We start from the raw sequence: 15,745 nt of genomic DNA on the forward strand, positions 1-15,745 counted from the left end.
AGAATCTGCTGAACTCTTCTAAGCCTGCAGAGCAGTGTAGTGGGTTTACGTGGCAAGGTTTTGGTAGCAGGGAGCCATAGGGGTGGTTTCTGTGAGAAAGATCTAGAAGCTGCCCCATGTTTGGGAAGGGCCCCATTGTTTTCCAGAGCTGAGCCAATAAGCAATGTTGTTTTGCACCTCTGTGAGAGCATATTTAAGACAGGGAAAAAATGCTGCGCCAGACAGCAGCTGGGAGTGAGAGAACAGCCTTGCAGGTGCCAAGGTCAGTGTAGAGGGAGGGGGAGAGGTGCTCCAGGCGCCGGAGCAGAAGTCCCCTGCGGCCTGTGGTGAGGACCATGGTGAAGCAGGATGTCCCCCTGCAGCCCATGGAGTACCACGGTGGAGCAGGGTTCCATGCTGCAGCCCGTGGAGGAGACCACGGTGGAGCAGGTGGCCCTGCACCGACGGAGGCTGCCGCCTGTGGAAGACCCCTGCCGGAGCAGATTCTGGGCCGGACCTGTAGCCCATGGAGAGGAGCCCACGCAGGAGCAGGTGACCTGGCAGGAGCTGCTGCCCGTAGGGGAGCCAGGTTGGAGCAGTTTTCTCCTGAGGGATGGACCCCGTGGTACGGACCCATATCTGGAGCAGTTCTGGATGAGCTGCTGCCTGTGGGAAGCCCACACCGGATCAGTTCATCAGGGACTGCATCCTGTGGGTGGGACCCCACAGCACAGGGGACAAGAGTGACCGAGAAGGAGCGGCAGAGAAGAAGTGCTGTAGACTGACCATAACCCCCATTCCCCCGTTCCCCTGCGCCGCTCGGGGGGAGGAGGTGGAAGAGGGTGGATGGGGGGGAAGGTGCCTTTGGTTTGCTTTTTCCTTTGTTTTCTCACTTCTCTCACTTATCTCAAATTCCTTGAGCCCCACGTTGGGCGCCAAAAAAGACTGTGGTGGAGCTCGGCTGCCCACTCGAGCGGAACCACGACAAGCAGGTAGCAATTAAGTGCCCTCCTAAAAAACTATGGGGCTCCCTTTCTGCAATAAAATTAAATAGCTGTAGTGCACAGTTTGAAAAAACAAGCAAACAAATAAACAAACAAAAAATCCACCAAAACCCTTCTTCAGTTAATGAAAAAATGACAAATGAAATTAAAGGAAAAAAATATGTAACTCCAGGAAACATAGATCAAAATATGTTAAGTACTAGGGTACTGTGGCATTTTCACCATCTCTCCTGCTTTTGTAAGAATTGGCCTTTGCAATACTGTCTCCCATATACTGTCTAAAGTAAGGTGTAGAAAGTTCAGTAAAGGTTCTGTGTTGACTAGATTCAATATTCCATAGCAGTCAAAAAATACTTGCAGACTTGCTCTTCACAGATTTTCTAGTACTTGCATTTGGGTGAATGTAAAATTATTTGCAAGTTTTTTCATGCAAATGTATCACTGTTTCTAATTTTTCCCAGCTGGAGTAATTTCTATGTGTTTTGTCTTTGCTAGCATTCACTTAAGCTTAGAAGACTCATAGAACAACCACAGAGGAGGGCATGAATGAAGGACATAGGGACAGACTTGGAAGGAATGAGACCACCATATTAGTTGCTTGATAATTTATTTCTACTACTTTCAGCACTACCTCCACTGCTTATGATCTGTGCTGGGGAGATGGCAGAGGATTTTGATGGATAGCAGCATCCATGAGAGCTCCCTGAAACTTAACCTAGAAAGACTATTTCCCCTCTATCCCCTCTATTACTTTGATTACAAGAAAATTAAATGAAGCCTCAAAGGTAACTCTCAGGACATGCTTCTAACATGCAGGCATGCTTAAAGGTTGCCTGCAATCTATTTACACTTACTTGAGGTCAGGTTTAGTGCCTTCTGGAACCATGGGAATGAATCCTACACCTGTGATCATAATATTTATATAAGAAGTATACTCTTCCCAGCTATACAGCAGCTTTGTAGACCTTTCAACTTCTCGAGGCTCTGGTGCATGCGACCCTCCATGTCAGGTCGCTGCAGAACAAGAAAAAGTGGAAGAATTGTGTGGGTGGCACATATCCTCTCACATAATGACAGAGAATCCATGTTTCAGATATGCCTCTGTCAGGGCCCTTTTGATTGCTGGAGTCACACTTCTGAAGAGCAGCCCAGTGCAGCAGCTTCTCTCCCACTCCATGATGTCCCATGGCCCCAACTGTAGCTGACTGACAGATTACAGATTGGGCTGCTGAGGTTTGTCTGGCACAAGGGATCATGAAGCAGAAGAGAAATTGTGGGGTCCAAAAGTAAAGCTGCAAGTGCATGACTTGTTTTCTGAAAATACATGGGACAGTGTGAGAGAAGTCAGACAAGTGTCTCTTTCTCTGTGTATAAGACTTGGCAGGTCTGCTAAATGTAGAGATCAGCAGCCTATATAGCAGCTTCTCTATGCTGTCCAAGTTCAGCTGATTATTCACTACAAGGCCAGAAAAAAAAAAAAAAAAGGCAATGAAGTCATATTGCTCTCCTTCCAGCTTCAACTTGCTTTCCCATATCTACATTTGGATTTTAATGGGACTCTCTGTGGATTCTGATAATAATTGCATACATGATTTTCTGCATTTTGATTTGTTATGTAAAAGGCAAAAAGTTATAGTTACATTTATTGAAATGTAGATGGACATACTTAACAACAACTTTAGAAATAGTAAAAATTACAATTTATATTTACTTCAGTATTTTGTTTGCTCATATGGTACACTTCTCTGTATAAGCACAATTTACGATCTTTAACTTTCCCAACTATTTCCAGACCAATCTTTCTGGGGGAGTTTGGAAGTGTGGGACATTGTGTTCTCTTTTAATACTAAGACCCTAAGAGCTAATGGGATTGTTCATATTACTTTTACCCATGACTTTCACAGTCATTATACAGCTAGTAATACTTCAGATTTATTTAAGAATTTCTGGTTTTCATAATAATAACAGAAAGTCTCTTTTGCATAGATTTGGCCCACTTTGTAGGTCAGAACATGACCTAATGTGGTACTTCTGATAGCACTGATGTTAGAGAATAAAGAAAATCTCATGGACTGTCCACAGTATTTTTCAATTTCTGTTCAGGGTATTTATTTCTTGCTTGCCAGTGCAGTGCACCTGTTTTGATGATCTACCCTTGGAAGTTAATGGAGCCTGTGAACTTCCAGATGGCAGTGAAAAAGAAGGCCGTGTAGTCAGCAAACCTGTATACCGATAGCTTGATGAGAATTTCTATTGATCTCTTATCCAGAGCCATAGTTCACAATTCCTACATGATCTCTTATCACTTAATTTGTTTCTATATGTCATTTGGTTTACATAACACCACAGATAAATAACACCCAATAACTCCACATTTTTGTACATCAAAAAATAAATAAATAAAAAATGCTGCTAGAACTATCATCAACTGTATGAAAGTAGAAGGAAGTTATTTATTTATTCTGAAATTGCTGATTCTTTTGAGAAGCAAACTTTTTAAAAGCTTTTTCTATTTTCCATGGGAGAATCTGCAGAAATGCTAAAGGGTGTGGGGGGAAGATTTCCATCTGAGCCTCCAATAGCTGCTGGACAGATACTTCCGGGACCCCCAAAGCAAACCGAGGAAAGAAAAATTAAGAAAAAATCTATTTATTTGGGGGAAAGAGGGACACTGTAGAAAAGGAAGAGCAGAAGTAGTCTATTGCCCTGTTTCCTCACTTCATGATGTGTTAGTCTGGAGAAAAAAAAAAAAGAAAAAAAAAAAGCAACAACTAATATTCTTCTATTTTGTGGTGGTAGAAAGTCAGCATGACATTTCCTCTAAGTAATACCTAAAATCAGGCACCTGAATCCATCTTTGATCATTCTTTATTCTTAACCATTTTAATTTAAGGGTCCCAACCAAGACTCTTCATTACACTCAGTGCTGGACACACCCATGTGAAGACAAAGACTGAAACAGCAACTACATGTGCTCTGATTTTTGTAGTTCCTAGGCATTCCTGTATCTTACAGATTTTGTGAGAAACACAGGGATTTAGCCTTAAGGAAATCAGGCCATTATATTCCTTGTTTTTTTTTTTTTTTGTTTTGTTTTGTTGTTGTTGTTGTTGTTGCTTTTTTTTTTTTTCAAACAAAACTTTCAAAATATTTTCCCATTTTATCTGACTAAGCAGGTACTAGGGGACAACACTGTGGTGTTATCAGTCACTTTATAAACTCTGTAAAACTCTTAGAAAAATATAAAGTATGAATGTTAACCACAGTATCCTCACCAAGTTCCTGTTATCTATATAGATTTCCTTCTGAAACTTCAGCTGTCATCATGTTTACCCTTACTTTCTATGCTACATAGTTTTTATTTTTCTGTGCTTTGTTAAAAGAGTGAGAGGTGTCATCACAGAAGTATCTGCAGTTGAGTGGAGAATGAAATGATTCTTGCATTACTGTAAGCTGACTTGTTGATGGTTCCTGTATTTAGGTAAGCTAACAAGATTCAAAATCTTATTGTTTTGTTTTTAATGTATTGTTTGTGGTAGGTCTAAAATTCAGCAAAAAGAACATCACTAGGCTGGGGAAATGCCTTTTCTTTGCCTCAGGAAAATACCCATTGAAAATACCCATACATTTTATGATGCAGTCTTTAATTGTGTGAATGCATACAACTTTCTCTCTCCTCCAGAATACAGGCTTCATTCACCACAAAGGATATTCATACACAGTAGAGCTGAGAATGCAGGGAATATCTAGCATTCTCTAACTTCAAAGCCCTTTACTTAGCAACCTAAAACACGTCCTTTGAGCTTAGCTATTGTTTGTATATGAGGTCATAACACTAGATCAGGCAAATCTAAAGTTGTATTTAGTTCTTCAATATGCAAAAGTAGTATTGGTGTTTTGTGACAGAACCTTGCTGTTGTTTCTCTGTGGTCTTAAAGAATACCACGTAGATGATATCTGTCACAATAAATAAATAAATATATAAAATATATTTTAAACTTTATACTGCTGTCATAGGCCAAATTCTCTAAAACTTCAGTCTTTATAAATCCCAAATTTTGGCTACTGCCTCTGGGGATCCAGTCTGAAATATCAAAAGCTTAAAAATAAAAGATTAAAAATAAAAGCCATCTTGCCACTGTGCATGTGGTAAACAACTGAAGTATGAATTCATTCACTTGATATTTGTTACCTTATTTGATGACTCCAGGACAAGTTATCTACATTCTTTTAGAGTTACATTCCTATCTCAAGTTTTATGGGTCTTTTACGTATCACACTGAACACTCTACAGCTTTCCATCCTTCCCTTCATCCAGAGGAACATTTATCTTAACTTCTCACAGGAAAAAAATCTCCCCTCAAAATAGTTATATCTGTTAAACATATGTAATAAAAATAACCTTTGTAAAAATCTAGTATACTACATGTTGAAATCGTGCTGATCCAGGCATTCATTAAGAAGAGCTTCCCCATTCACTTACCATATTAACATTGGAAATTGAGGCCCTGTTATAAATTTGTCTGAGGTTCTACATGCAAAAAAAAAAAAAAAAAGCCATACATGATATCAAAGGATGTCTTTTCAACAATACTCAGCACGTTCATTGAGCTCTTTAAAAAACCTGGGCCCTTTGCTCAAATGTTTGCATCATGTACCTTACCCAGACTACTGCTGACACATTTGCTATCTTTCTCAGCCAAAACTGAAGAGAATTTCAGCTGAGCAACTCACAATACAGGCTTGATGTTACACCTTGTGGAAGGCTTGGATCCCTCTTACCTTTGAACAATTCTGTTGGTGTTTAGAGAGGTGTCAGTCTTCAGGCATCTCTGACAACCCTCAAGTCAATTTAATTAAAATATTTATCCATTAAATCAAAAAATGTGCCAAAATCTGAGCCTAGCCTCTTCATACTGAAAGCCTGTGACTATCTTTGTTGGCTCCAGCTCTCAAAGAAGACTCTCCATTAGCTTCCTTGGGACTTGGATCAAGTCCTATGTGTATAAATCATGTCAAAAGACTGCACAACGTATTTTATTTGTATGAGATATACATGAGGGGTCACATCAATAAATTCCCCATTATCATTAATGAATCACATATGTGACTATATGTATTAGGTCAAGATTAGCCTGTGAACCAATGAACACAAAATTCTGTAGTCCTTGACAATTGCAAACACAGTTTTCATAGGTCTGACTTTGCTCTTTTCCATTAAGAAGTGAATAGAAACTCATGAAGTTCTAAACAACTTTTAAACTTCTTTGAGGAATGTAAAATGAAGCAGTTCTGGTGAAAGAGAAAGATCTGACAACACTAAAATCAGTGAAAGTGCTGCCTTGTTTTTCTTTTTTCACTATGGCTCATACACCAACCTTAGTCCTTTTCATTTACAATTTGTAGTACCTGCACAGATACTCTGGTTTGTTGCCTTCTAGCTTAGGCTAAAAAAAAGAAAATTTCAATATAGGAAAAAAAAATCAACCAATGATGCATGTAGGGTGTTATTATGTTGATTGAGAAGCTGTTTTTTTTGGTATGTATCCCAGATGTTTCATCAATATGGCAACACCTTACACTATACTGTCTCTGAAGATCTTGGACCAGTCCCACCTGGTCATATCCTTAGCCTGGAGATCTCAGCCTTAAAGTACCTCTCATTACACAATGAGCCTTAATGATTTTATGACCTAACATTTTTTCTTCATATAATTTAAGCAAGGTGCACAGGCAAACTGCTAACATCTGTTATCAATACACTATACTTAGGGACTTGGATTTATCAGATACATAGTTTCTCTAACAGTACACATGGAGGTATTTTTAATACCTTACAGTTAACAGCAGTCATTTAATCTATATCCATAGAAAGATATTCACATCTAACTATTACTTGCATAGCTGTGAATCAGTTTCAGAATAGTCTATAGCAAAAACAATAAAAAGGAAAAATCATCTCTTCAACATAGAAAAAATATTCTATTTCTTTAATTATTTTACTGACAATTATATTTCCATCCACCTGGAACTTACATTTTACAGAACCTGGAGGAATAAAAGTGGTACTTTAAGTATTTACAAAGCAAATCACTCTGAATCCATATCCCAGAGTGGTCAAGCACAAGGATGTAGGACAGTGGTTCCCAACCAAGGAGTCATGACCCCAATTCAGGTCATGGCATTTATGAGCTGGGGTCATGAACCTAGCGGAAATTCAATTGCAGAGTTGGAGTCTGCAACCAGAAGTAAGGTCATGAGCCCAGAAAACCAACTGAAAGGGTATTAATGTCATGTATAAAAGTGAAGTCATAATATTGCTAGACCTCCTCTCTCTATGATATTCATTCAACGGTTAAAAATCTAGTTGTTTTACAATCAATAAACAAGAAGGTAGGGATTCTCAAACACTCATTTGATCACTGGCCTCAGCATATTGACATTGAACCTTGGTTTTGGAAACACAACCAAGAGGAAGAGAAAAAAAAAATAATCTTTAGACCCTTTTGTATATTATTCCTTTCTACCAAAAAGTTTATTCACATATCTACTTATTTCTATAATAAGCCACAGAATCAATTTTCTGGTAATATTTTAAGTGCTTCAGAAAGTTGAGTGGGATCTTCAGATAAAGACTTTCACTCATGCTAACACTGTCAAAAGTAATTTTAAATATTTCTTGAAGTTTTTAACTGTTAAAAGACAAAGTTTGCCATTTGCTGGAAAATTATCAAAACTACTTCAGTTTATTTGGTACAGGCACTACAGATACTGATTTAAAAAAAATCACACAACTGATGGCTTGGGTAATTTACATGAAAAAAACATATAACTGCAAAATAACATTGTAAGAATTAACATCTGGAAAAGCAGTATGTTCTTTCTTTTTAGATGGTATGGAATTTTTTAAATCTCATTTTTTGGATGTTGGCTATGAGCCATAAAAACAAACCCCAAATTGTTCCTCATGGTTGGTTTCTGGAGATGTCACCTAAGCATCAATCAGTGTCAGAAGAAATCAAAGGATTTCCATTTCAGAAAAAAAAAAAAAAAAGGCTCCAAAAATTGTTCTCAAGGCATGAGCATGGTGAAGACAAGGTGACTGTAAGCTACTTTTGTAATTCCCTGATTCCAGGAACTGTCAGAGACTACAACAGCCTCAGCCTGAACAGCATAAACTCACAGTTGCTGCTGCAGTAAAAGCACTGGCTGATAACAGACTCTTAAGAAGTTCAGCTAGAAATCAATGGAGACTGTATGTGCTCTGGATACAGCCTGATGTGTATATGACCAGTTTAGGAGTCTTTACAACCCTAAGTGTTAATTGTCCACAAGACAATGGCCACTGCATTGTGCAAGCATGGGGCCCAATTCCTTTTGAGGTTAAGTGTGAAGCAGACTCTAAAAGTACATTCAGAATTTTTATACAGGCATCTGCAAAGGTACACATAACCACTAAGGAAAACAGTATTATAATCTGCAGGCACTGATTCCCTCAGTTAAATCCAGTAAAGATGGAAACAACACTTAAAAGGTACCTTTCATGGCATTCAGAAAATGCAGCTCATGAATTTAACTGCACTGCACAGAAGTAGAGGCCTAGTTCTAACTTGCCAGCATAAAAAGTCAGTGCTCTTAAGTTTACACATTACTTATGCCATAAATAGTTGGTAAGTGCATACTGGCAAAACTGGATTTCAGTGGAGCTATGTCATTTACACCGACTGAAGACTTCTCAAATTTTCCTGTACACAGTGCACAAAGGCAAAAGACAGCAATTCTGTGTTGGAACAGGGAGGCAGCACCAGAAAAGGTTGCTCATTCCCAGAACTGCAGCTTGCAGGGAGAACAGAGGAATCCAGCACATGTTACATGAGGTGGTGGCAGTACAGGGAAGGTGAAAGAAACCTAATTCCCCAAAATAAGGGGCAAAAAGGGGTCAGTCTTGTTTCCAGACTTTACAGCAGGATACCTCCACAATACCTCCACATTAATAATTTGAACGTGTACTTATAAAGTGTGACAAAACATATCCAACTTAATTTTTAATCTTTCCTAGATGTCTGTCCCTATACCTACAGCACTGCAATTCATAAATGATAAAGACAGAAAAGATCTTGTCTTCTGCACATATTTATTAACGTTAGGATTTTACCTTAGGCTATTGGCTGAAAACCTGTTTGGTAATTTTTATTCGTTTCAGATTCATATGACCACTACAGTGTGCTCTGCTCACTGATGTAGTCTTGGGGCATCTACAATTAACTCTCCCTCACTACGCATCAGTAGCATGTTAAGTTTCTCCTAACAACCTATGTGGGTGCATATAATTTCATCACAATATATGAACCATGTCCAATAAAAGGAACATTGATGGGTACTTTAGTTCTATACTACATCAAGATTTTATACAGTCTGGACCAAAGAGAAATAGAATTTGATCATTAAAGCAACTGTATCCCTCAAGCCTTTCCCAACTGACTATACTCATAGTTAAAACAGAGAAATCAAAATAAATTAAATATGAAATCTGATGCACAAGGAATGGATTGAAAGAAAACAACAAGTTTGCCATATTAAGTATTTACATGTGCTCACTATATCAGCTGCATCATAGTACAGCAGTTTGTAGGCCTGCAAGCAAGGGATGAACAAGTTTTCCAAAGATTTTGATGGAAAATTACACAGATTCCTATACCTCTCTGAGACTAGATTTCTCAGCGTTAGAGGTGACACTGATACATACTTGACAAATGTCATATTCGATAGTTACATGTAATCTAGTAATTAGATCTAAAATTGAAATGCTATTTTTTCATTGTTTTATCTTACCTCAAGGCCAGAAGCCTTGACCAATGCTGCAAAGAGACCTACAGCTCCAGAAGTTCCTGGAACAATTCCACTCTCTTGCAATTACTAAAAGTCTTCTGCTCTTAAAGTTAGTCTTGCAGGTTTAAAATGAGATAGAAGTGGATGAGGCAGCTCCAGCATTCCAGTTCTATTTGTGTCAACAGGCCATTCTCTAAAAGCAGCCCAAACCAAACATATTTACTTTCCTTCACTTTAAAAGGATCACAAAAAGTGCTTGCCACTTTGACAAATGACCTCTGATGAATCCTATTGTAACAGTTTAAGTTCTTAAAAGACGAGTCAACAGATTTTGACGTCTTAACTTAAACTGATGATGAAGATGAGTGAAGGCTCAAAGTGAGAAATTAGGTGGGCAAAGGCTTTGCAACTCCTTTCTGTCAACTCTTTTGTAGGAACATAACTTCTTAAAACACTCCAGCAGATTCACTTCTCTGTGAAAGACCACAATAAACAAACAGAAATTTAAAGACAGACTATGGAGGCCAGAAATATCCCCAAAAAGACACTCCTAAAGACCAAATTCGGCATATTAAAATGTTCTAGTTTAATAAACCACGTGAGAATACAGGATAAAAAACAGGTTTGCTCTCTTACATCTTGCCATCATTGATCACTACATTATTTTCCACATTTTTTGAAATATTAATGTTGGAGAATTTCCCAACTTTTATATAGTAGCAAAACATCTTTCAGGGATGGCACTTAAGGGAAGAAAAAAAAAAAATGACTAAGGTAGAAAGAAGAAGAAATAAGAGGAGTTATTTGCTATGTAATACTGCAAACTCTAGTCTTAGTAGAAACTTCTATGATTCATGAACTCTGCAGTGCACATTAAACCTGGAAAAGTCCACTCATACAACTCTGTGGAACATATCTCATAGCCTCTGCTATTCTGTTACTCTTCCTCACTACTAAAACAGCCTAACAGGACCAGAAAGCAGACGGACTTACTCAACTGGAGGAGCACCAGTAATGCTAGCTTTACACCACAGTCCCCAGTGCAGTGGCATGTCATAGAAAAAAAGAAGGTCTGGTCAGACCACCGTTGATTTATGACACCTCCAGCTACCTCTATTCTGCACTAGAGCCACTTTAGAAAACAGCATTTGTGTCAAGGTGCCATAGCCACATGTTTGTGGTCACTCTGCTGTGTCCTAGTGACAAGTGAGTATCTGGCTTCTTTATAGTGCCCTTATATGTTAAGGTCTCCCAAAAAATGTAGCTGGTGCATCCCTAAATAAACTCTGATAAAAAAATAACAATACAGACAGTCAGTTACCATTTCAAACTTTTGCCTGTACTGTTTATACTGCAGTCCTGTAGCAATGGCAGAAAGAATTCCAGCTAACAGAGCTAAAAGGAGACAATGATTACACAAAAACTACTTTCGCGGTGTAGTTTTTGAATAAGTGTATAACTACTCCCTGCTTGGTCTTAAAGTGGAGTAAAAGTGTATCTTTAAACAGTTCAGAATGAAAGAGGCAGAGTAGCGTGGTCAAGGTAAGGCAACCCTTTATAACAACTGAACAATTTTCCTCTGCTGCTGCTAGAGGTGTAGATGGTATAGGTGTATGAAGCTCTTGCAGAACATATACTATGTCTCTAGTAGGAGGGACAGCACGAACTTAAACATTTTGGGATAGTCAGCAAACTATGGCTAAAGTAACACATCTGGTCACAGTCCATTGATATTGTACAAATACAGGTATTAACAGTTTCTCAGGAATATGTTGTGTTGATTAAAGAGGGAAGGGGATGGCACTCAGAGTCATCTTTTTTTTCAAGAATGACAGTTTGATCTGCAAATTGTTTATGGCCAAAGGGGAAAAAAAAAAAAAAAAAAAAAAAAGGAAAGGAAAGGAAAGGAAAGGAAAGGAAAGGAAAGGAAAGGAAAGGAAAGGAAAGGAAAGGAAAGGAAAGGAAAGGAAAGGAAAGGAAAGGAAAGGAAAGGAAAGGAAAGGAATTTAGAATATTCGTATTAGAATAGAGGTTTTCTGGCCAAAATGTTCGTTTTAAAAACTCAACTGCCTTGAAGTTTGGATTGTTGTTAGTTAAATACACATATACATGAATTAGCGGCAGTAGTAGTCATGCTGGGGAGAATAAAATATCATGTATTAGACAGCATCAGTCTCTGAACCTTCCTAACACCAAAAGAAAATGCATATATCACAGGGCCACTGAGATAAAGTAACGCTCAGCCCTAGAGGGCACAGATTTCGTCTTTATGTAAATCAGTGCCTGTCACTGCATGCATGATTCACTGCTCAGAGTGTACTCTTCTGTGACGAATGAGTCCCGCTTAATTTGGCAGTGATTATGCGGGTTGCTGGCCCTCTAAACCCCTTTGAACTTGTAATTGCTGCTGGTTTAAATAATGAACATTAAGGGGAGGTGGATTCATAAAACTGTGGATAATTACAATTTTTTTCTTCTTTCCTTTTTTTTTTTTTTTTTTTTTTTTAATGGAAATAAAAGGCTTCTGAGGCCACTGATAACTGTATCATACTAGGCTGTTACCGAAATAAAACTGCAGTCTTGTTCAGTCTCAAGGAAGGAAGGGAAATGGAAAGGAGAAGGAGAAAAAAAGAGAGGGAGATCAGAATGGCTTGGATGCCAGTAGAAAAGGAGGAGCAATGGCATTCATGAATATTCATAGCTAGTCACATCTGTAGCAGGCTTGCTTTCCACCTTTTTTTCTTTGCAGTTCAACATGGACAAGAAGTGCTAACAAAAGAAGGTGATTGTGCAGTTCTATCAGGCTCCTGGTTAATTTTTACAGCAGATAAGGTGAACTTTTTTTTTTTTTTTAAATTTTCAAAGACTACCATTTTTTTAAAAAATTGCAAATGCCTTTAACCAAAGGAAGTGTTCCCTCTCCCTCCCCCAACCCGTGCTGCTTTTTAAAAATTATGTTCCTGTAATTACGAATATGAGGGAATCAGTTGCCAAGGAAGCATGATGTGCAACATGCAGCAAATTTGTTTCTCCTCCTCTTTATGATCACTTTTTTAAACCCTCCAATATTCTTTGATCCAGTAGAATTTTGATTTGTGTGCGTAATGTATTGAAATAACAATGACAACAAAAATTGTTATTGAGGAGGGGACAGAAACCAAAGTCAGCCAAGTCAGGCAGCTACTACCCAGAAACAACAAAGAATGAATGATAAATTTAGCAGCCTCATGTTCAATTTTCAAACAACACAGCAGAGATTTATAGCTTTGCTGCTCCCATGGTAAACGAAGCAGCACACAGAAAGCGTGTCTGTTTTTGATTTTGCTATGTTTTCCCCCTTTTTTGTTCTTTGCCTATTTGCAGTTTTTTTCTTTTTTTTTCTTTTCTTTTTTTTTTTTTTTTTTTTTAACTCTACATTTTCTTTATCCTGGTGTGAGATGAATATCAAAGGCCTAGTGCTGTTGGTAAGCCTCCAGCATACAACAGCAGCTCAATGGGATGTTATTAGAACCTGCGTCACAACATGGCAGACTGTGATTAATAGCAACTGTATCAACGGTAGCAACTTCTCAACAACGCCCTCCAGCAGCTCTAAAGGGGCTGGGCGAAGAAGAAGGAAAAAAAAAAAAAAAGTCTGCAAGAACTAGCTACCAAAGGTTCAGCTTTACACATGACTAGGTTATGTCAAAACTATGTGGCTGTTTTCAGCCAGAGTGTAGTGGGGATATTTATTTTAAAACACAATACTGAATACATGGACAGATCTGTATTTTATTTTGCCTGAGCCAATCTTGTGAAGAACAGAATTAATGATGGAGAACTGGGTACTGAAAGGACCTGGGCTGATGTCAGTGATATAATCAAGGTTCCCTCCAAATGAAGGAGAAAAGATTTTTCCCAACACTTCACAAAATTTTCCAGGAAAACTACAGGGCTGCTAAGTTTTTCTTGTTGTTACATGAAAAAAAAAGCAGGCTTAATTTTAAAACAAGCATAAACTAATATCTTTGCTATCTCTCTCTTTTTTTTTTTTTTTCTTTGTTATAATTTAGAAACTTAGGTCCACACATTAAGAAATGTGAAGGTTATTAAAATACAATATTCCACATCAGAAAATATTCTAATTAATGTCCTCAAAGATTCAAGTAACCCAAAGTTAAGGTGGTAAAACTCTAGCTCATGAATATAAAACTCTAGCTCCTGAATATACGGTTGGTCCAAAAAGAAAGTGTAAATGCATCAATGGCTCTTAAACATTATTGCCTGGATATAAGCTTTCAACTCACAGAGTCATTACATTTCTGCCTGCCAGAAGCTTGAACTGGGTCTTCTGGGATCATACTATACTTGCACTATTTTTTGGCCAGTCACTGCTGACTCAATGATGGGCTACGTGGTTCATTGGTCTGGTCAACAGAGCAAATTTTTGTTAAAATAAGAGAAAAACATTTGTTAAAATACTTTTAAAATATTTAGTATTACCTGCTCCTTTTCACAAAACTTTTCTGCCACTAAGTGGTTTTCATTTCTGTTAACAGCATTTAAAAATGTTAATCATTCTACCATCTTCTGTTGCTCAGATAGAAGAAATGGCACATTCATCTACAGATGTCAATGACATTAGTAGTCTCAGTAACAAATTAGGGAGTTGTCATAGTATTTTTACAGAAAAATGGTATGCAACTCACTATTTTAAATGTATGTATTAGTATTAGCATTGCAGCAGATTTAGTCTATATCTCAGTGAGAAAAGCAGCAGAAGAGTAAGACCTGGATGACTTGTGGTAGGGTTGATTATGAGAAAAGTGAAAAGAAAAAGAAAAAAAAAATCAAACACATGAAATAGCTTTGTAAATGAGATGAACATGTTAGGAGTGAATGGGAAGTCTGGGAAACATTTGTATGTTATATCATCTTCCCTCAGGAGTTAGGATGACATAGTCCAAGGGCTCTGTTGTTGGCCAGTTGTCTTCACCTAACGCTCCTTTCACCCGTAATGGTCACAGTTAGCTCTGCTAAGACAGCTGGGGTTATACTGAAGCCCAGAGGTAAAGGAGCGTATACACAGTACTGAACATCAACACTTGCTCAGCTATAAATAAAAAATAATTTATCTTAACTATATTAAAAATTACAAGCAACTTTTTATTTCTTTCTCAAAAACACAGAACTTGCACAACAAAGCACTGAAATATGCTGTATTTGTGCCAAAGTCTGTAGCACTCCCTTCAACCTGTTTATCTTTGAAGACCATAATTAAGGAGGACAAACTGGTTTATAGTCAACACAAGTTGGAAAAGAACTGCACTCACAATTTTTCTCAAATATTAATTTTCCTTATCTAAGCATCTTGCTTGATTAAAATCATGGGGCAATTAGTAGTTGAGTGAAGAGATTACTTTTTTGTTGTAAAAAGACAGCCAGCTTTTACAAGTTCTACAAATGAATAATCCAGGCTCAGTTTTCAGCTGTGTCCAAGCATGAGGAAGCAAAGCACTTCTGCTTATGGCTCTCTGATGCAGGAGCTGGCCAGTGACTAACTAATGCCTAATATGACTTATTGTTTACTCCCAGGCTTGTTGGAACGCTGTTGATAAACCTTTCCCAAAAAGGAAAAACCCCAGCATTTTCATGACTGAACAGCCACACAGCCACACACTTTTATTTCTGAGTGACAGAAGGTGGTAAGATGACAATCCTTCTTCAGAAACACTAACATCTCAACCAATTACAACTGCACACTGAGAAATATGTGATAGTGGCCTCACTATGCGATCCTCAGTGTTCTTTATAATGCAGCAACACTCACTCAAAGAGAGCCTCTGACTTTTGAGTCCCTTCAAGCAGACAGAATATCATTCCACAGACTCAGATAAGTATTTTTGTTCCCCAGAAAAAAAAAAAAAAAGAAAAAAGAAAAAAGAAAAAAGAAA

General features: G+C 37.9%; 1 protein-coding gene across 1 annotated transcript in view; it reads right to left on the reverse strand.

Moving 5' to 3' along the window:
- The window catches only part of MEIS2 (Meis homeobox 2), a 170,949-nt gene that overhangs the window by 89,295 nt on the left and 65,909 nt on the right, over positions 1–15,745 (reverse strand). The gene's annotated exons all lie outside the window — the stretch shown is intronic.

Source organism: Netta rufina (genome assembly GCF_964035555.1).
Source record: "Netta rufina genome assembly, chromosome: 5".
Lineage (NCBI taxonomy): Eukaryota > Metazoa > Chordata > Aves > Anseriformes > Anatidae > Netta > Netta rufina.